Below are 20853 nucleotides of genomic sequence, written 5' to 3'. Positions count from 1 at the left end.
GTAGCAGGTGAGCGTGCTGAACACTAATCAGAGGCAGGTGAAACCAATCTGCACACTGCAAAATCTGAAATGTAAGTAAAATGAAATATCTCAAATAAGGGAGATATTTGCTTATTTGTTTGTCAGATAAGATAATTATTCTCCCTAAGCAGATTTTATGTCAGTGTTTTACTTGTCTTAAGGGTTTTGGTCTTAAATGATCTTAGTAAGATATTACATCATGTTGAGATTTGATTACCTATATTGAGTAAAACATGCTAGAAAGTAGAATATCAACTGATGCAAAGCTGAGTCATCAACACTCACAAGTATAAAACTACTTTTTTAAAGTAATAATTTATTACTTCAAGCATGAAAAAAAAAATCATATTGTCAAGATAATGGTCACTAGCATTTACCGTATTTTTCAGACTATAAGTCGCAGTTTTTTTCATAGTTTGGCCGGGGGTGTGACTTATACTCAGGAGCGACTTATGTGTGAAATTATCAACACATTACCGTAAAATATCAAATAATATTATTTAGCTCATTCACGTAAGAGACTAGACGTATAAGATTTCATGGGATTTAGCGATTAGGAGTGACAGATTGTTTGGTATAGCATGTTCTATATGTTACAAACCCCTTTTCCAAATGAGTTGGGAAATTGTGTTACATGTAAATATAAACAGAATACAATGATTTGCAAATCATTTTCAACCCATATTCAGTTGAATATGCTATAAAGACAACATTTGATATTCAAACTGATAAACTTTTTTTTTTTTTTTGCAAATAATCATTAACTTTAGAATTTGATGCCAGCAATATGTGACAAAGAAGTTGGGAAAGGTGGCAATAAATACTGATAAAGTTGAGGAATGCTCATCAAACACTGATATGGAACATCCCACAGGTGTGCAGGCAAATTGGGAACATGAAATGCTAAGTAGTTCATAAACAAGGATGGGGTGAGGGTCTCCACTTGGAAATGCATATCTCGGGACGGCATGGCGTAGTGGGTAGAGCGGCCGTGCCAGAAGCCTGAGGCTTGCAGGTTCGCTTCCCACCTATTGACATCAAAGTCGCTGCCGTTGTGTCCTTGGGCAGGACACTTCACCCTTTTCCCCCGGTGCCGCTCACACTGGTGAATGAATGATGAATAAATGATTGGTGGTGGTCAGAGGGGCCGTAGGCACAAACTGGCAGCCACACTTCCGTCAGTCTACCCCAGGGCAGCTGTGGGGCGGTATAGCTCGGTTGGTAGAGTGGCCGTGCCAGCAACTTGAGGGTTGCAGGTTCGATTCCCGCTTCCGCCATCCTAGTCACTGCCGTTGTGTCCTTGGGCAAGACACTTTACCCACCTGCTCCCAGTGCCACCCACACTGGTTCAAATGTAACTTAGATATTGGGTTTCACTATGTAAAGCGCTTTGAGTCATATATATTTATATTTTTTTATATATAAATATAATTCACTTCACAAATATAATTCACTGTGCCTACTGAAGTAGCTTACCACCACCAGGTGTGAATGAATGATGGGTTCCCACTTCTCTGTGAGCGCTTTGAGTATGTAACAGTAGAAAAGCGCGATATAAATCTAATCCATCATCATCATCATCATCATCATCTTAAGGATTTTAAATGTGTTATTTACACAAAAAACATGCATTAAATGGAAGGTATTGCAGGTTGTACATTATTTTTTGTTTTGAAGTATTTACGCTTTGTCCATCCATCCGTTTTCTACCGCGTATTCCCTTTGGGGTCGCGGGGGGCGCTGGTGCCTATCTCAGCTACAATTGGGTGAAAGGTGGGTACACCCTGGACAAGACGCCACCTCATCGCAGGGCCAACACAGATAGACAGACAACATTCACACTCACATTCACACACTAGGGGCAATTTAGTGTTGCCAATCAACCTATCCCCAGGTGCATGTCTTTGGAAGTGGGAGGAAGCCGGAGTACCCGGAGGGAACCCACGCATTCACGGGAGAACATGCAAACTCCACACAGAAAGATCCAGAGCCCGGGATTGAACCCCAGACTACTCAGGACCTTTGTATTGTGAGGCAAACGCACTATCCCCTCTGCCACCGTGAAGCCCTATTTACGCTGAAATATGAAAATAAAACCAACTGGAGGCTACAAAAATAAATAAGACGTAATCAGAAACAGATCCCAGACGAAAGAAGTCACAGATTAATATCAACAAAGACTGTTAAATAACATTACCAGAAATCAGAATCACATGCAAACATTTTGAAAACCGCACATTAAATCCCCTTTTGCCAGAAAAAAAAATTTTTTAGTACAAATCATCCATCAAATTGAATTTAAGTTTGATTTAAAAAAGGATTAAAATAGTTTCACATGAATAAAAAAATGATGACATTTTTTTGTGATGGGTGACAAAAAAATGTAAATTCAGCCCGCAACTTGGGTTTTGGGCTTTGACATGGTAGCTGCGTAAATTAGCCAGAACACACTCGATGGTTGATTATCCAACCTCAAAGGTTTCTTGCTTACATGTAAAATCAATGCCCAGTACAATCACCTGGCGACATTCACGATGCGTCGTGGTTGCCGCCCTCTTTGTATCGTCATTATGCAAACAATGTGCTGACAGTGATGAATAGCCACGCTGTGAAATTGCCCTCTCCCCCTCAAGTTGATGTCCTCTTTTTAATTCCCACCCTCCCTCTGCGTGCATACGCGGTGCATCAGCAGAATAAATATGCTCGCGGCGACCGAGAGTTTAAAAGATCCTCTACGAACCTTGCAGAAAAGGGTGTTGCCGCCTGCTAAATGGCATGCTATAGTTGGACGGGCGCCACAACACGTGGCCGCGGGCGGAGTCACGCGGCACCTCGCGGGCGAATCCATCACTCTGCCGTCCCTCCGAGTAAAAGGCCAGGAAGAACGCCGCGGGGAGAGCTGCAGAGGGGTCACGTCGGCGAGTGAGAGCGTGGAAGACGGACGGGAATGAAAGGAGATTGGGAAAGGGATTGTGTTTTTTATACTGGAGGAGTGACGGTGAAACATGTCTGAGATGATGGGGAGAGGCAGGATGATGAGGGATGAGGGAAATTCACCAGCTCTTCTATCTGTGATTACAACTCTCTGTCAAGATCACTGCAGCAGGAGGACTCCACTGACTTTCCCCGAAAAATCATGAACTACTGGGGAAGCGCTCTTGGCACAATTTACTGGATGGAAAAGCAATCAGTCAGTAATACATTTTCTTAATGTGACTGTAGAATCTCTGAATTTTCTGAACTCCTGTTTCATTGACTACGTTTACACTGCAGGCCAAATTGGCCCAAATCGTATTTTTTTCCAAATCTGATTTTTTTTCCAGCTGACTGTTTACACTGCAAGTAAAATGCAATCTTTCTCAGACTCCAGTGTAAACGCGCACTGGCACCAATGTGGCTCCAATGTGGCTCCAATGTGGCTCCAATGTGGCCCCAATGTGGCCCCAATGTGGCTCCAATGTGGCCCCAAGGTGGCCCCAATGTGGCCCCAATGTGGCCCCAATGTGGCCCCTTTGTGGCCCCAATGTGGCTCCAATGTGGCCCCAATGTGGCCCTGACGTCACTTGCATGTTGAGTTTGATAATAATCCATCCATCCATCCATCTTCTTCCGCTTATCCAAAGTCGGGTCGTGGGGGCAGCAGCCTAAGCAGGGAAATCCAGACTTCCCTCTCCCCAGCCACTTCATCTAGCTCTTCCCGGGATATCCCGAGGCGTTCCCAGGCCAGCCGCGAGACATAGTCTTCCCAACACGTCCTGGGTCTTCCCCGTGGCAACCTACCGGTTGGACGTATCCTAAACACCTGCCTAGGGAGGCGTTCAGGTGGCATCCTGACCAGATGCCCGAGCCACCTCATCTGGCTCCTCTCGATGTGGAGGAGCAGCGGCTTTACTTTGAGTTCCTCCCGGATGGCAGAGCTTCTCACCCTATCTCTAAGGGAGAGCCCCGCCACACGGCGGAGGAAACTCATTTCGGCCGCTTGTACCCGTGATCTTGTCCTTTCTATTACTATTATTTCTAAATACAAAAAATAATCCCACATGAATTAAAATACAAAGTAAAGCCTATTTAATAGAAATATTATTTGTTACAACATAACGCCCCCTCCCACTCCCACCGCACGGTGCGCCCCCTCCCTTCCCGTATCATGACTCTTTTTGGACGTCACCACGTCAAAAAATCAACACAAATTGTCAAAACGGCCAAAACTGTCAGGTGCCCAGGGAAGAAAAAAAGAGAAAAGAAGACGAGGAGAAATGAGAAAAAGACAGAGGTAGGTAACGTTAGCCTACATCAGGGGTCGGGAACCTTTTTGGCTGAGAGAGCCAAGAAGCCAAATATTTTTAAATTTATTTCCGTAAGAGCCATATAATATTTTTTTTAACACTGAACACAACTAAACGCGTGCATTTTTAAGTAAGACCAACATTTCTAGAATATGATAAGTCTATTATTCTTTGTAATAGCTTCAGAATAACAATGTTATCTGTGGAGGGGGCGTGGCCTGCGGGCCTGCTGCAAAGCGGGGTGTGCCAGGACCGGCCTAGAAATCAGCAACTGGTGCGTAGATGGCCCACCTGGGCCTTGTTATCTAATCACCTGTCGCTAAGTTTTAAGCAGCAGATAGGGGGAGAGACGGGGTTGGAGCTAGAGCCAGAGCGCGAGCGAGAACGAAAGAGTAAAAGACAATTGCTGGAAAGCAACTGAGAGAATTATTGAAAAATAAAACATTATTTTAACCCTGAAACAGGCTCTCATGTCGGTGCTTGGTGGTCTGAAGAACCCCCAGGAGGGCAAGCCCCACACTAACCAATAATAAATAAATAACTTATTACCATTAATGCAACTTTTTGAACAGGTGCGGTAGAAAACGGATGGATGGATTAAAAATGCACCAGAATGTTTTGTATTTTGAACATTATTTTTAACACTGTGATTACAAGTGGAATTATTCATTACTTATCGTGTCAAGTAATGTCAGCTCAGATTTACCTGAGAGCCAGATGCAGTCATCAAAAGAGCCACATCTGGCTCGCGAGCCATAGGTTCCCTACCCCTGTCCTACATGAAATGATTTGTCTGTTACAGAATGTCATCGTAACCTGACTTTTTAGCATTAAGCTAATGCAGAACTTCCCACCATTGCCATCAAAGAACATGACAAACATGGAACTCTTGACCTTCCTGCATGAGAAAAAGCTGGCAGAAATGTACCCCAACATGTGGGTTGCTCTGAGAATCTCTGCCACTCTTCCTGTTACAGTGGCTGCTGCTGAAAGAAGCTTCTCTAAGCTCAAACTCATTAAAACCTACCTGAGATCTACTGTGATGCAAGAACGTCCCAGTGGACTTTCCATCATAAGCATAAATCATGTGTTCTCAAATCAGTTGTCATATGATGATGTCGTAGATGACTTGGCTGCAAGAAAGACTAGGAGAGTAAGGCTGTAGCAGGTGATGTGAGGTGGATGGGGGGGGGGGGGTGTACAGTCATTTGTAAGTCATTCTAGTTAATGAGATATTAAAAAGCACAGATAGAGAACTCTGTAAGATCCCCTTTTTTTGTAATATAGTTGTTAAAGTCATACTGGGTTGATATCTTGTTTTGTGCAGTGCCTTATTTATATTATATTTTTAATTTATTTTATGCAACTTTCTGACACGTTTTATTTTGTGTTTATGGGTGAAAAAATATTGTCCGTGCATCAATCCATCTTCTTCCGCTTATCCGAGGTCGGGTTGCGGGGGTAGCAGCCTAAGCAGGGAAGCCCAGACTTCCCTCTCCCCAGCCACTTCGTCGAGCTCTTCCCGGGGGATCCCGAGGCGTTCCCAGGCCAGCCGGGAGATATAGTCTTCCCAACGTGTCCTGGGTCTTCCCCGTGGCCTCCTACCGGTTGGACGTGCCCTAAACACCTCCATCGGGAGGCGTTCGGGTGGCATCCTGACCAGATGCCCGAACCACCTCATCTGTCTCCTCTCAATGTGGAGGAGCAGTGGCTTTACTTTGAGCTCCTCCCAGATGGCAGAGCTTCTCACCCTATCTCTAAGGGAGAGCCCCGCCACCCGGCGGAGGAAACACATTTCGGCCGCTTGTACCCGTGATCTTATCCTTTCGGTCATGACCCAAAGCTCATGAACATAGGTGAGGATGGGAACGTAGATCGACCGATAAATTGAGAGCTTTGCCTTTCGGCTCAGCTCCTTCTTCACCACAACGGATCGATACAGCGTCCGCATTACTGAAGACGCCGCACCGATCCGCCTGTCGATCTCACAATCCACTCTTCCCCCACTCGTGAACAAGACTCCTAGGTACTTGAACTCCTCCACTTGGGGCAGGGTCTCTTCCCCAACCCGGAGAGACCCGGAGAAAAAATATTGTATTTCATATATTCATTTTTTTATTCATATTTTTTTTAATCTTGTTAACAATTTTGATTGTTAATTTGCTTTCTTTAAGTAAAAAAAAAAAGGTCAAAGACAAAGCTATTCTGTTTCTTGTGAGTATATACACTTCACTGCCGATGTGGGGGGGGCGCCACCTATAATCTTGCCTAGGGCGCCAAATTGGTTATAGGGCCGGGCCTGCTTCAGTGTAAACGTGCACTGGCCCAAATATGGCCCCAATGTGGCTCCAATGTGGCTCCAATGTGGCCCCAATGTGGCCCCAATGTGGCCCCAAATAGACCCCGACGTCACTTGCATGTGCAGTTTGATAATAATAATAATGTAAATTTTCTGCTGGATCTATTCTCTATTTTATAGTGGGCTTTTTTATTTTATTTTTTTTTGCTACAGCTGTTACATATACTGCAATATGGTACATAGTGTTTACATAGTGTTTTTTTAATATTTAAAAAAAAAAAATCTATATTTTTTTTTGTCGTTCCAATGTATGTTAATTATTGTTATATTGTTTAAAAAGTCAAGGAATAAGTCATCAACTATTTAACTATGTTCAAACAACTGTATGCACTTAAAGGGATCCATTGTTTTATCTTGTTGATTTATATTTTTATATTTACAGTATTTATTAGTAAATTGTTCACAAATAAAGATAAGGGGTCTTTTTTATTAATGCCTAATGATGATAATTATAATCAATGAATTAAAAGGCAATTTCTCAAAATCACTGAATGATCCTGAAAATGTTGTCGGGAAAAAAAAAACAGTATGAGGGTAGGCATGTATGTACTTGGTACCGGACCAATACTAAAATATGCAGTAAATACAATGAATGCACTGGTATGTGAGCAAACCGACTACTTTGTTTGGCGCAATTTACAAAACCAGTGAAGTTGGCATGTTGTGTAAGTCGTAAATAAAAACAAAATACAATGATTTGGAAATCCTTTTCAACCTATATTCAATTGAATAGACTGCAAAGACAAGATATTTAACGGTCGAACTGGGAAACTTTGTTTTTTTTGCAAATATTAGCTCATTTGGACTTTGATGCCTGCAGCATGTTTCAAAAAAGCTGTCACAGGTGGCAAAAAAGACTGAGAAAGTTGAGGCATGCTCATCAAACACTTATTTGGAACATTCCATCAGTGAACAGGCTAATTTGGCAACAGGTGGGTGCCATGATTGGGTCTGAAAACAGCTTCTATTAAATGCTCAGTCATTCAAAAACAAGGATGGGGCAAGGGTCACCACTCTGTGAACAAACGCCCAAGCAAATTGTCCAACAGTTTAAGAACAACATTTGTCAACGTGCTATTGCAAGGAATTTATGGATTCACTATCTACAGTCCATAATAACATCAAAAAGTTCAGAGAATCTGGAGAAATCACTCCACGTAAGCAATGATATTACAGACCTTGGATCCTTCAGGCGGTACTGCATCAGAAAGCGACATCAGTGTATAAAGGACATCACCACATGGGCTCAGGAACACTTCAGAAAACCACTGTGAGTAACTACAGTTTGTCGCTACATCTGTAAGTGCGAGTTAAAACTCTACTATGCAAAGCGGAAGCCATTTATCAACAACACCCAGAAACGCTGAGCTCATTTAAAATGGACTGATACAAAGTGGAAAATTGTTCTGTGATCTGACGAGTCCACATTTTAAATAGTTGTTTGGAAACTGTGGACGTTGTATCCTCCGGAACAAAGAGGAGAACAATAATTCGGATTGTTATAGACGCAAAGTTCAAAAGCCAGCATCTGTGGTGGTAAGGGGTGTATTAGTGCCCAAGGCATGGGTAACTTACACATCTGTGAAGGCACCATTAATGCTGAAAGGTACATACAAGTTTTGGAGCAACATATGTTGTCATCCAAACAACGTTATCATGGACGCCCCTGCTTATTTCAGCAAGACAATGCCAAACCACGTGTTACAACAGCTTGGCTTTGTAGGAAAAGAGTGCATGTACTAGACTGGCCTGCCTGTAGTCCAGACCTGTCCCCCATTGAAAATGTGTGGCAAAATATCCATCAATTTTCTCCCGCTTATTCCCTTTTGGGGTCGCGGGGGGCGCTGGCGCCTATCTCAGCTACAATCGGGCGGAAGGCGGGGTACACCCTGGACAAGTCGCCACCTCATCGCAGGGCCAACACAGATAGACAGACAACATTCACACTCACATTCACACACTAGGGCCAATTTAGTGTTGCCAATCAACCTATCCCCAGGTGCATGTCTTTGGAAGTGGGAGGAAGCCGGAGTACCCGGAGGGAACCCACGCATTCACGGGGAGGACATACAAACTCCACACAGAAAGATCCCGAGCCTGGATTTGAACCCACGACTGCAGGACCTTCGTATTGTGAGTCAGACGCACTAACCCCTCTGCCACCGTGAAGCCCCGTGTGGCACAATATGAAGCCTAAAATACAACAACGGACACCTCGGACTGTTGAACAAATTAAGCTGTACATCAAGCAAGAATGGGAAAGAATTATACTTGAAAAGCTTTAACAATTGGTCTTCCCAAACGCTAAATGAGTGTTGTTAAAAGGAAAGGCCATGTAACACAGTGGTAAAAATGCCCCTGCACCAACTGTTTTGCAATGTGTGGCTGCCAATAAATTCTAAGTTATTATTTGTACACAAAAAAATAAGTTTCCCAGTTCGAACATTAATTATCTTGTCTTTGCAGTCCATTCAATTAAATATAAGTTGAAAAGAATTTGCAAAACATTGTATTTTGTTTTTATTTACCATTTACACAATGTGCCAACTTCACTGTTTGGGTGTTTTACAATAACTTAGAAAGAATACAAAACCAAATTATACACAACGTGCTGTGCTGTACTTCAAATGCCTTTTTGTGAAACAAATACATTAGGAGGTTGCCTACAGCCACAGGTGTTAATGCCAATGTTTTGCTATTCAAAGACCTTTGAAGGCCATGCACCTGGTGACTGTACAGCTCTCTGAATAGTAATTTTACTAGCAAGCTAACCAAACCACTAACTGTGATGTTTATTGGTAGGAGGTAAATAAATGTGTGTATGGTATGTTCTCCACATATACTTAAAGGTTTCCTTTCAGCCTTTAATGGTCTGTCAGCACAAGTGTGGTGAACAATGGAGAACAACCTTAACCATGCACACGCCGTCACAACGGGAACACCCGCATTAATGTTTTGTATGACATAAAAAGAGGACTTTTCAGGAGAAAAAAAAAGTACCTTGTCTGGCATTGTTGTAAAAAGCTGGAGGGATAGGAAAGGACAGAAACCCAAGACGTAATTATATAGCTAGAATGCCAGCCAAGCAGTGAAAGGAGGGGGCGACAGCGTCCGTTAAAGCACTAAGAGGCTGAGCGGAAAAGCAATTCGGAGCTTTGATCGGATCGCTATTGAATGTGCACGAATTAGACTTTGGCCTCCAAGTCGTGCTGGCTACAGAGTCAGCATCTGACACGAAGGTGCAGATTTGTTTCAGACGGCCCACATAGAACATGCCTGAAAAATGGATGTGCAAGTGTGTTCATTCTGGACTTTAAATGTTGCAGAATTTAAGTCAGAGTCGCCTCAATGTACATTTCTTAATTGGGATACTAGCTGTTTCTCGTCTAAATGCTTATTAGTGATGGGAATTCCGGCTCGTAATGGAGAGCTGGCTCTTTTGGCTCGGCTCACTAAGAAGAGGTGGACCCTCAGAGTATTTTGTTAGTTAAATTAATTCATTACCGAATTATGTGTAATATGAATAACTGATGTAAAAAAATCGTAACATATCTATACCACATATTTGCCAACCTTGAGACCTCCGATTTCGGGAGGTGGGGCGCGGGGGGCGTTGTCGGGGGTGGGGTTGGGACGGAGGCGTGGTTGGGGGTGTGGTTGGGGTGGAGGGCGTGGTTAAGAGGGGGGTATAATTCACCAACTCGAGTATTTCATATATATATATATATATATATATATATATATATATATATATATATACATATATATATATATATATATATATATGTATGAAATACTTGACTTTCAGTGAATTCTAGCTATATATTTATTTTATTATAAATATAAATAAAAGAAATAGTTGAATTTCAGACGGCACCTATCAAATACAGAGTGATAAAAACGCAGTTGTTCTACTAACTGTACTGTGCTTGCTGGTTACTAAAATAAAACCAACAACACTTACCTTTCACTATTTGAGTAACCTTTGTTCTGCCATTTGCGCACTGGCGAGAGTCACTTGTCGTCAGGTGCGCAACACCACATAAATCGTTGGCCAATCAAAAAGCAATCCCATAACGCTATAGCCAACATTCACCAGGAGATGGAGACAGACAACATAGAATAACTCTATTTCAGACGGCGTCGCCATGGCTGTAACTTTCTCGTTCTTCTGCTTCGTCTCCTTGTGGTGCAGTTTTTTATTCAAATCCGTAGATGTTGTAACGTGATTGGGCAGGCAAGCTGTTTATATAGTGGGAAAGCGGGCGTGAAAACAGGCCGTCCCCACTCAGGTCCGCATGGAGCTCGAGAGGGCGTGGCCTCCAGCTCCACTGAATTTCGGGAGAAAATTTCTTCCGGGAGGTTTTCGGGAGAGGCGCTGAATTTCGGGAGTCTCCCGGAAAATCCGGGATGGTTGGCAAGTATGCTATAGCATCCTTACCCTTTCCATCCTTTAAAACTGAGCTACTGTGTGGAACAATTCCCCTTGCGGATCAATACAATTTAGTGTAAGTCTAAGTCTATGTATATGGCTTTCTTAAAAAACACTCCATGACCTAATATTCACAAACATTGAATTTAAATAAAAGACCCCAAAAAACTAACTCATCTAAACTGTTGCGATCCGTGACTCGGATCTTCACATGTTTATTTTGCCATCTTTGTTTCATTCTCTTTCTGACCCACTTACTTCCTGTTTAGTCCATTACCATGGTTACACATTGATTTCACCTGCTCCTTGTTTTCTACACACACCTGGTTCTACTTGATTACTCCCTATATAAGCCTTCCTCTTTTCCTTGTTCAGTCTGGGTCCATAAGAGTTGCTCACATGCAACAAGTGAGGACTGCTCTTCTCGGTACGTTTATTCTCGCTAGCTCATATGCTAAGCCACCTGCCTTTTCTTAGCTCACATGCTAATTATTTTTGTGCTTTCATGCCAATTCTAGTTTTCTGTTTGTATTTCCTAGTTTTCATACTAGCGTTTTTGGTTTGCCTTTTTATTAGCTCCAGTATTTCTGTTCAGAGCTCTCTTTTTGTTAAATAAATCTTTTAATATCTTACCTTTGTTGTGTTCACGTTAACGCATCCTCGAGGGAATCGAACCCGGCACCTCGATACCCACCAGTCCTTACATAAACATCACTCAACAAAATACAACTTAAAATGTGCAAAACAAAAAGAAATAGCAGCATCCAGCTGATTGGTTTTAAAAAACAAACAAAAAAAAAACACATTTGATCGGGAGCCGGCTCTTGTCGTTCACTTCAAAGAGCCTGTTAGGGACTGGTAGAGTGGATCCCAAGGATGCAGAGACATTTTGGTTAGTAGAGAAATGTTCTTCCTTTATTTTGGCGGAAGGAGGATGTAGCCAAAACTAAAGGCGATGGTGGAAGCACAAAAACACACCATTAAAAAAAAAACTACAATGATAGATTACCAAAACTAAACAAAAAGCGCTAGACAAGGCTAGGAATAATACTAACTGAGAAAATGTAAAACAGAGGAGCAAAGTACTAAATAAAAACGCTAGACAAGGCTAGGAAAAAATACTTCATGAAAGAAGTGAAACAGATAAACTGAATGTAAAACTAAAGGCGCTAGACAAGGCTAGGTATTGCAGGCAAACCTGTGAGATGCACGAGATAAACAAGAGTTTGCTAGTGAGATGAAATAGGACGCATGCGAATAGCTACAGCGGTGACCACAAAGTTCCGGCGCTCACAGGCCGTCAGCACCGAGGTTAAATAGGCTAATCAACCTCAGGTGTGTGCTTCTGCCCTGCGCCAGCTGCACTCCATGCTGTGGACGAAAGGGAGAGTAAATATGGTGTGCAAATAAAAACAGAAATGAGCAAGGAAAATTCTGATTACTAATCTGGCTCTTGTTTCCTACCAACTTGTTTGTCAGAGTTGCGAATAACGGCAATATCGTGTATTGTTACAGTGGCGGGTTGTGCGTTTTCCCGCCTTGGCCTTCAGTGATGTCCGACTTTAATGATTACCTCTCAAAATATCATAATTGATGTCACCACATGACCATTGCTGGAGAAATACTACACGTGAACACATTTACGCACTACTGGCATTGAATCACATCGCTGGAATAAAAAAGACAATATAACATACATCCATAAACGTGGAAGCATGTGAAAAAGTGCAATATAATTATCTGTACAGTAATTTGTTTATTTATTTATACATATTTGTATGTATTTATTTATATATACATTTATCTATTATTCATATATATTTATTTAATTATATATGCACCTTATTGCTTTTTTTTATCCTGCACTACCATGAGCTTTTGTAACAAAATGTCGTTCTTATCTGTGCTGTAAAGTTCAAATTTGAATGACAATAAAAAGGAAGTCTAAGTTTAAGTCTAAGTGACATATTTCCTGAGTTTATAAACATAATATACATTTTTTAAAAAGGAATAAACATTCGGTGATGCTAAAGAATATCGATATAATCATAGTAGTATCGACTAGATACGCCCCTGTACTTGGTATCATTACAGTGGATGTCAGGGGTAGATCTACCCACGGAGTTTGTTTACATTGTGGCGCCGGTGAACTACGGTGTGTAGAGAAGCATGTTTAGCTATTCCTCGTCCTGCAGGGATGATACTTGTAAGAAACTTACTTTATTTGTCGCCATGGAGACGAGGATTAGTGATTTAGAAGTAGCTACAACACTGCGGACTGCGGATGGACTTTAGTGGCTAGCTATCTTTCCATGTCTTAAATCACCTCTTCCTGAGGGCGTTTCAGTGTTATAACTAGAGATGTCCGATATTATTGGCCGATAAATTCTTTAAAATGTAATATTGGAAATTATCGGTATCAGTTTCAAAATCATCGGTTTTGGTTAAAAAAAACAGTAATATTTATGACTTTTTAAAACGCTGCTAAGTACACAGACGTAGGGAGAAGAACAGAGCGGCAATAAACCTTAAAGGCACTGCTTTTGTGTGCCGGCCCAGTCACATAATATCTACAGCTTTTCACACTCACACAAGTGAATGTCGCGCATACTTGGTCAACAGCCATACAGGTCACACTTAGGGTGGCAGTATAAACAACTTTAACACTGTTACAAATATGCTCCACACTGTGAACCCACACCAAACAACAATGACAAACACATTTTGGGAGAACATCTGCACCGTAACACAACATAAACACAACAGAACAAATACCTAGAAACCATTGCAGCACTAACTCTTCCGGGACGCTAGCTAACCCCTACCCCAAAACCCCGTCCCAAATTCCAAGCTGCTGTTTTGAGGCATGTTTTAAAAAAAATGCACTTTGTGACTTTGTTGGCATTTTTTTCCATAACTTGAGGTGATTTATTTTGGAAAACCTTGTTACATTGTTTAATGCAACCAGCGGGGCATCACAACAAAATGAGGCATAATAATGTGTTAATTCCACGACTGTATATATCGGTTCAGTTTATATTGGTATCGGTAATTAAGACTTGGACAATATCGGTAAATCGGATATTGGCAAAAAAGCCATTATCGGACATCTCTAGTTATAACTTCACCTTTATCGTTAGTTTTCAAACCACACTACATCCGTTCTTCCATTTCTGTCTCCACACTATGTCTGCTTGTAAGTGCTCTGTGATTGTGCGTTGCCGTACATGCTCCCCTGCTCGTAAAAACAGCAATGTCACGACATTAGGAAAAAAAAGGGAGAGGACTGATACTTTTTAAAGGCGGTTTAGTACCGAATATGATTCATTAGTATCGCGGTACTATACCGGTATACCATACAACCCTTCCTTTATCATTTTTCAGAATATGATAAAGGGAAAACATATTGTCACCTGTGTGTTTGAATTTGTGCATTTAAGACAACTGTGCTGCTGCTGCTGCTGGGGGAGATTATTGAGGATTATATTAATGAGGTCTGTAATGCATGGTGCAGATACAATGCTTGTTGAGTACAATGTTCCTTGTTATCAGTATTCTAAAGGGATCCAAGTACAATATGTTGCAATGTAAAACCTAACACAAAGTGTATTGGAAGATATTAACAATGCAACTTGTGCAGGAAGGGAGAGGACATTTGGATGGAGTCTTTCAATGTCGTGGGTTTGTAATTTTTTTCCCGTGTTGTTATTTTATGTAATCTCTTAGAAAGGCTTGGCAAAACAGAGTTATCCAAATTGAGTACCACTTTTCTCCGCAGGTCCAAGGTCGACATGGATCGTCTAGGTATCAAAGTAAAAGGGAGACTTTGATGCTCACTGTCAACGTGAAAATGTGAGTAAATGAAGAGTAACTCTTTTGTGGTAGATAAATAATACAGTCCTTGAAGAATTTGCTTTGCAGGGCTCACTGTTAACGCGGTTTCTCGCATGTTTTATGAGTGTTTACACGACAAATACTGGTCTTGGATTACTTGCTTGTTTCGGAGGTTTTCCAGTTTAAAGGGGAAATGCTTTTTTTTTTTTTAGAATGTTGCCCATTGTTCCCAATCATTGTTGTTCTATTGTTGTTGTTGTTATTATTATTTTTGTGGTTTTTGTCTCTCTCTCTCTTCTCCCCCTCTGTCTTCCTTTTTATTTCTCTTTCACTGCAAAAACTGAAATCTAAGTAAGATTAAATATCTCAAATAAGTGTGATTTTTGCTTATTTCCTGTCTGATAAGATAATTCTTCTCGCTAAGCAGATTTTATGTTAGAGGGTTTTACTTGTTTTAAGGGTTTTAGTCCTAAATGATCTCAGTAAGATATTACTATTCTTAGATTTGATGACCTATATTGAGTAAAACATGCTTGAAACTAGAATATCAACTGTTGCAAAGCTGTGTCATCAACACTCACAAGTATAAAACTATCTTTTTTAAGTAATAATTTCCTATTTCAAGCATGAAAGAAAAAAATTATGACTGTGACACAATTGTGTCTCATATTAAAACAGTTGACAGCCAAATGGACTTTGCTGTTTTATTTTCAATCAATCAATCAATCAATCAATCAATGTTTACTTATATAGCCCTAGTGTCTCAAAGGGTTGCACACACCACTACGACATCCTTGGTAGGCCCACATAAGGGCAAGGAAAACTCACACTCTGTGGGACGTCGGTGACAATGATGACTATGAGAACCTTGGAGAGTTTCAATGAAACAATCGAAAAGACGTACTCATATAGTAGTGCACTTGTTATTAGTGAAAATATACTTATTTTAAGGTATTTTGGGGTTCATTGAGGGTAGCTAATTTTACTTGTTTTGGAAAGTCTTGACAAGCCAAATTTTCTTGTTCTATTGGCAGATAATTTTGCTTAGTTGAAATAAAATACCCCTAATTTTTGTTTGTTTTTTTCTTGTTTTTGAACATTGTCAATCCTTGCCCTAATCTTATTTGCGCTTTACCTTCTCCCCCTTCGTTCTATTTTTAGGAAGTACGGTATTGCATTTAATTTTTATGCCGATGATTGCCAGATCTATTTTCCCATGGCACAAAACAACACAGTTCAACATCTCATTGACTGCCTGCACGACATCAAAGCCTGGCTTTCAGCTAACTTCCTGAGTCTAAATGAAGACAAAACAGAAGTTATGTTGTTCGGTCCAAGTCGCTCTCCCTCCCCCAACGTTGACCCTGGCACTCTGACTCCGTATCTCAGCGACTGTGTCACAAACCTGGGGGTAAAGTTCGACTCAGATTTTAAATTCGAAAAACAAATCAGCAGTGTCGTTCAAAAAAGCTTTTATCAATTACGCCAAATAGCGAAAGTGAAGCCGCTTCTGTCAGGACATGGTCTCAAGAAATTAATTCACGCCTTTATCTCGAATCGTTTACACTACTGCAATGCCCTGTATGTCGGCATTAGCCAGGCCGCCCTCGCCCGCCTGCAGCTCATGCAGAACTCTGCTGCTCGTCTGCTAACACAGACCCGCAGCTGTGAGCACATCACCCCTATATTAGCGTCCCTTCACTGGCTCCCTGTGCGTTACCGAATCAATTTTAAACTCCTCCTATTTGTTTTTAAATGTCTAAACAACCTCGCGCCAACATATCTCTCTGACCTCCTTCACCCTTACTGCCCCACCCGATCCCTAAGATTAGCCGATCAGCTGCTACTGACTGTCCCTGACACAAGGCTGAAGCTTAGAGGTGACAGAGCTTTCGCCGCTGCTGCTCCCAAGTTCTGGAACAACCTACCTCTGAGTGTTAGACAAGCCTCCTCTCTTCCTTTTTTTAAATCTCTCTTAAAAACATACTTTTATTCCTTGGCTTTTAACACTAAGTGATATCCATCCTGCAATGGCGCCCCATTATAAACCTGCTGTGAACCTGTTTTTATGTTTTTATGTTTTATTTATTTATTTTTGATCATGTTCTGTTTGTGTTGTGTTGTTTGCTCGGTCCTCGTATTATCTTTTAACCTGCCCATTGTACAGCACTTTGGCTACCACTGTGGTAAATTTTAAATGTGCTTTATAAATAAAGTTGATTTGATTTTTGCAGTGTGTCCCCTCCCTTTTCGGCCCGGCTGCATCAAAAAATGATATAAATATGTTTAAAAAAGTCAAATACAAATAAGGCCACAAGATAAGTATCTAACTCTTCTTTTTCGTAAAGTAAATTTGTACAGCCGATGTGGGCATCTACATCAACTATATGATTTGCCCGAGAAGCTGGACAGGACATTTGTTACAAATGTTACTAATGTACTGCTTTTTATTTTTATGCTCCTACTCCTGAGTGGTATTTTCATAGCCTCTAGTCTTTTCTCTTATTAACCCTCATCCATACTGTAGCTCTCCGCTTCCCTTTGTATCCCTCTAATGACAACAAGTGGAGTGGACCGGGCTTTTTTTCCACTGCTCCAGGCCTCTTGTCTATTTCCGTCCGTCCTCTCTGTATCTGCCCATTTTACTTTTTGTTTCCTCTCGCGGCAAGAGCTGCTGGGATTCTGCTCTCTCTTGTTATTATTTCGTTTCAGTGTTTCGTCTTTATCTCCGTGGTTCTTTCTCTGTCCGGAGAAAGAACTGGCCGCCTAATGTCAAAGATCTCGTACCCGTGATGCACTGTCAGCACATTAGCCAGATTTTCATTTTCCGCAGGTATGAGCAAAGGGAGCGGAGTTAGCCGCACAGGAGAGAAAGCGCCCCGCTATTAAACGTACACAAGATAAATATGCCGCCTAACTCAGCGTGCGTACGAGTCGCTCAGAAGACTGTAAAATGGGAAGTGCGGCGAGGATGTGAGACGGATTTAAGCGAGGTGGGCTGCCTCATTAGGCCCCGCTGCCCGGGAGTCAAAAGAGAGAAAAAAACAGGTTGACACTTTAATGATATGTATATACTGTATGTATGTATGTATATATGTATATAAATATGCATTGTATCTACAATTGAAATTTTATTGAATTATTTGAGAAAAATCTAATAAATATATATTCATTTGTTTTGGCCGTCGGCATTCCTTCTCAGGGTTCACCACAGCAAGTCTATCCCATATTTAATTTGGCACAGTTTTCACAGCGGATGCCCTTTTTGACGCAACCCCCCTATTTATCCATGCCTGGCATCAACACTGGACATCTCTAATGACTGAGTGCTGGGGGGCACTGGCTGGGAATCAAGCTGGCAAAAGACAGCATTATGTGCAAATACAGAATATATGTATATATATAATAAAAATAAATTTGCTAAAAATAATACAGTAGATACTCAAGTTTTGCCGGCTCTATGAAAACAAGCTCAGAAGAAGCCCAGCAGGCAAAAGTATACACAGTCAACAATAACAAATTAACTCGTTTTGCATCACATGATTAATTCATGCAGAGATTCACCGTGATGATCAACAACACTGAATCATGTGTGACAAGCTACGTAAATAAATAACTATTTCTGTCAGGATCGGCTTAGCCGGAGTAGCACCTCGACCCGAAGCAGAAAAATAAAGGGGGAAAAAATAACAAAAAGAAAACTCAAAAAGGCGTGACGAAAAGGTGTGACCAAAAAAAATGCGCAGAGAGAATAATAATTAACAGCAGTCAAAGGGAACAAAAAGTGTGAATGGAGCCAAAGCAGAGGTGATGTACACAACTGGAAGGGTGAAACATCAGGCAATTTACTGACACTGAATAAAGGTACTGGAGAGCATAAGTAGTCAGGAGGAAATTAATATCAGATCTGCAGGGCACTGCAACAAAAAGAAGTTTGGTGGCGGCAGAGCTGCCTGATCATGACAATTTCTAATATATATATATATATATATATATATATATATATATATATATATATATATATATATATATATATATATATATATAAAGGAATAAATGTTTTGCTATTCCCTCATTTTCAATACAACGCAACTGTAAAAAATGTTCATAACATCGGAGGCTAGCAGTTTGTGTTTTGTGGCAGTGTGCTTACAATTATGCTTCATAAAACTTGCTGAATTGTAAACTTAAAAAAAGGATTATATTTTCTAATTTCTCTTTTTTCCACCAAAGGGAGTAGGTTTGATTTTGAGATTGGTGGGGACACAAAAGTGCTCCAAGGCAGCGCTCTGAAAGTTTACTTTTTTTCTTCTTACATTAGCAATCATAATTTCATGTCATGCAGATGATATAGGGTAAAGTACCTAAAATGAAAGCAAAGGAGACAACTTCGAAGAGTTCTCATCTTTACTCTTTAGTGTAGGACTGTAGTGCAACTGTGCATCATACTGTCAATTAACATAGCCTACTGTCCATCAACAACATCAGAAATACATTCATGCAATACAACATTGTAAATAAACATAAATGAACTGTAACAATCTTTTCCCCAACTTGTGTTTAAATCACTCATAATTTTTCCATTCATCTACTTCTTTCTATTGCTGCTTTTGTACTATAAATATGTTACATGAAAGTAAAAAATAATTTAAAAAATAAAACAGAAAGGTGAAATCCGGCGATCTGATTGGCTGTTAACCGTGGTTTAAATATTGAGCACGGTTGCTATTCTAAAGCCTTATAACAGCGGAGGCTATCACTCCGCCTCAGGCACGTATGACTGGTATGAATGGAAGTTGTTGTCATGTATCCATGACAACGGACTGTTTTAGACTATTGTAGAAAAAGACAGCTGATGTTTTTACGATGTTAAAAAACGGACTAAAGTAGTTGAATTCACATGTTAAAGGTTAACTTTCACCTCCGGGGAGGGTTAACAATGGTAGAGGGGACTGAGCATTGACTTTCACCTGAAAAAAAGCGGAGGAAAAGACGAGATGCAGTGCTAATTTGGAGCTGACGTCTGGATAGGTGGGACTATTTTTTCCACAGTGAGGCTATTTTATTGGATAGTATGTATTTCTGGTTGAATAAAACTACATTAAATTGATTGATTATTCCTATTTCATATTGCCTTTATTGGTAACCGTTTTATAAAAGCAATATATCACTCTAGTCCATGGTATATGCTAATTATAGCACTCTAAGGGGCGTGACTGGAGTGATATATTGTTTAATTATTCAATATGGTTGAGCCTCTATACACCCTTGAAGTAACTTACAGTTTGACTCCTAAAGAAGTCTCTTATATCCAGTTTTCTTTTCATTCACATCCTTCAAAACCTACAGCACACACGCACGCAAACAGACACAAACACAATGTAAATCACACCACTGATATTAAAATCCATCTAGCTACTGTGTGCCAGGAACAACAAATGCCGAACATGTTGACAACTTACACTGACAGTTGCACCGCCTCTCGTCCCTTCGCTAGCAACTAGCATGTAGGCTAGCTTTTACAAGCAGAAGGAGTGACAGCGGGGACAGCCAATCACACGTAAGTTAGCATGAAACCGGCAACCAATCAGAAAGCGATATTTAGGTTAGAGGCGGGACATCTAGCAGACACCGACATTTAACCCTTTCTGTGCCATAATCATTGACTAAACATTACGGGCAGCGGTTGTATAGATAGTGACTACACAGTAGCGGCTGGATATTGGTAGGGATGTGTCCCTAGCCTCCCTACCCAATTCTACGCCCTTGATATATATATATATATACATATATATATATATATACATATATATATATATATATATATATATATATATATATATATATATATATATATGCATCCATCCATTTTCTGCCGAAATATATATATTTCGGCATATATATATATATATATATATATA

General features: G+C 40.7%; 2 protein-coding genes and 1 long non-coding RNA gene across 3 annotated transcripts in view; 1 reads left to right on the top strand and 2 right to left on the bottom strand.

Moving 5' to 3' along the window:
• LOC133551686 (fibroblast growth factor 1-like) overlaps nucleotides 1–20853 on the top strand; it is an 819097-nt gene that overhangs the window by 227296 nt on the left and 570948 nt on the right. The window lies entirely within an intron of this gene.
• The window catches only part of LOC133551683 (BTB/POZ domain-containing protein KCTD16-like), a 214704-nt gene that overhangs the window by 128714 nt on the left and 65137 nt on the right, over nucleotides 1–20853 (bottom strand). The window lies entirely within an intron of this gene.
• On the bottom strand, nucleotides 11655–20560 carry LOC133551688 (uncharacterized). The gene is made up of 3 exons (XR_009806551.1): nucleotides 20395–20560; nucleotides 20215–20275; nucleotides 11655–12469 (listed from the first exon to the last, which is right to left on the bottom strand). It is a non-coding gene; the product is annotated as an uncharacterized LOC133551688 (long non-coding RNA).

This window comes from Nerophis ophidion, linkage group LG04, assembly GCF_033978795.1.
Source record: "Nerophis ophidion isolate RoL-2023_Sa linkage group LG04, RoL_Noph_v1.0, whole genome shotgun sequence".
Taxonomy (NCBI): domain Eukaryota; kingdom Metazoa; phylum Chordata; class Actinopteri; order Syngnathiformes; family Syngnathidae; genus Nerophis; species Nerophis ophidion.
Note: the sequence above shows the minus strand (reverse complement) of the source record. Positions and strands in the feature narration are given on the sequence as shown.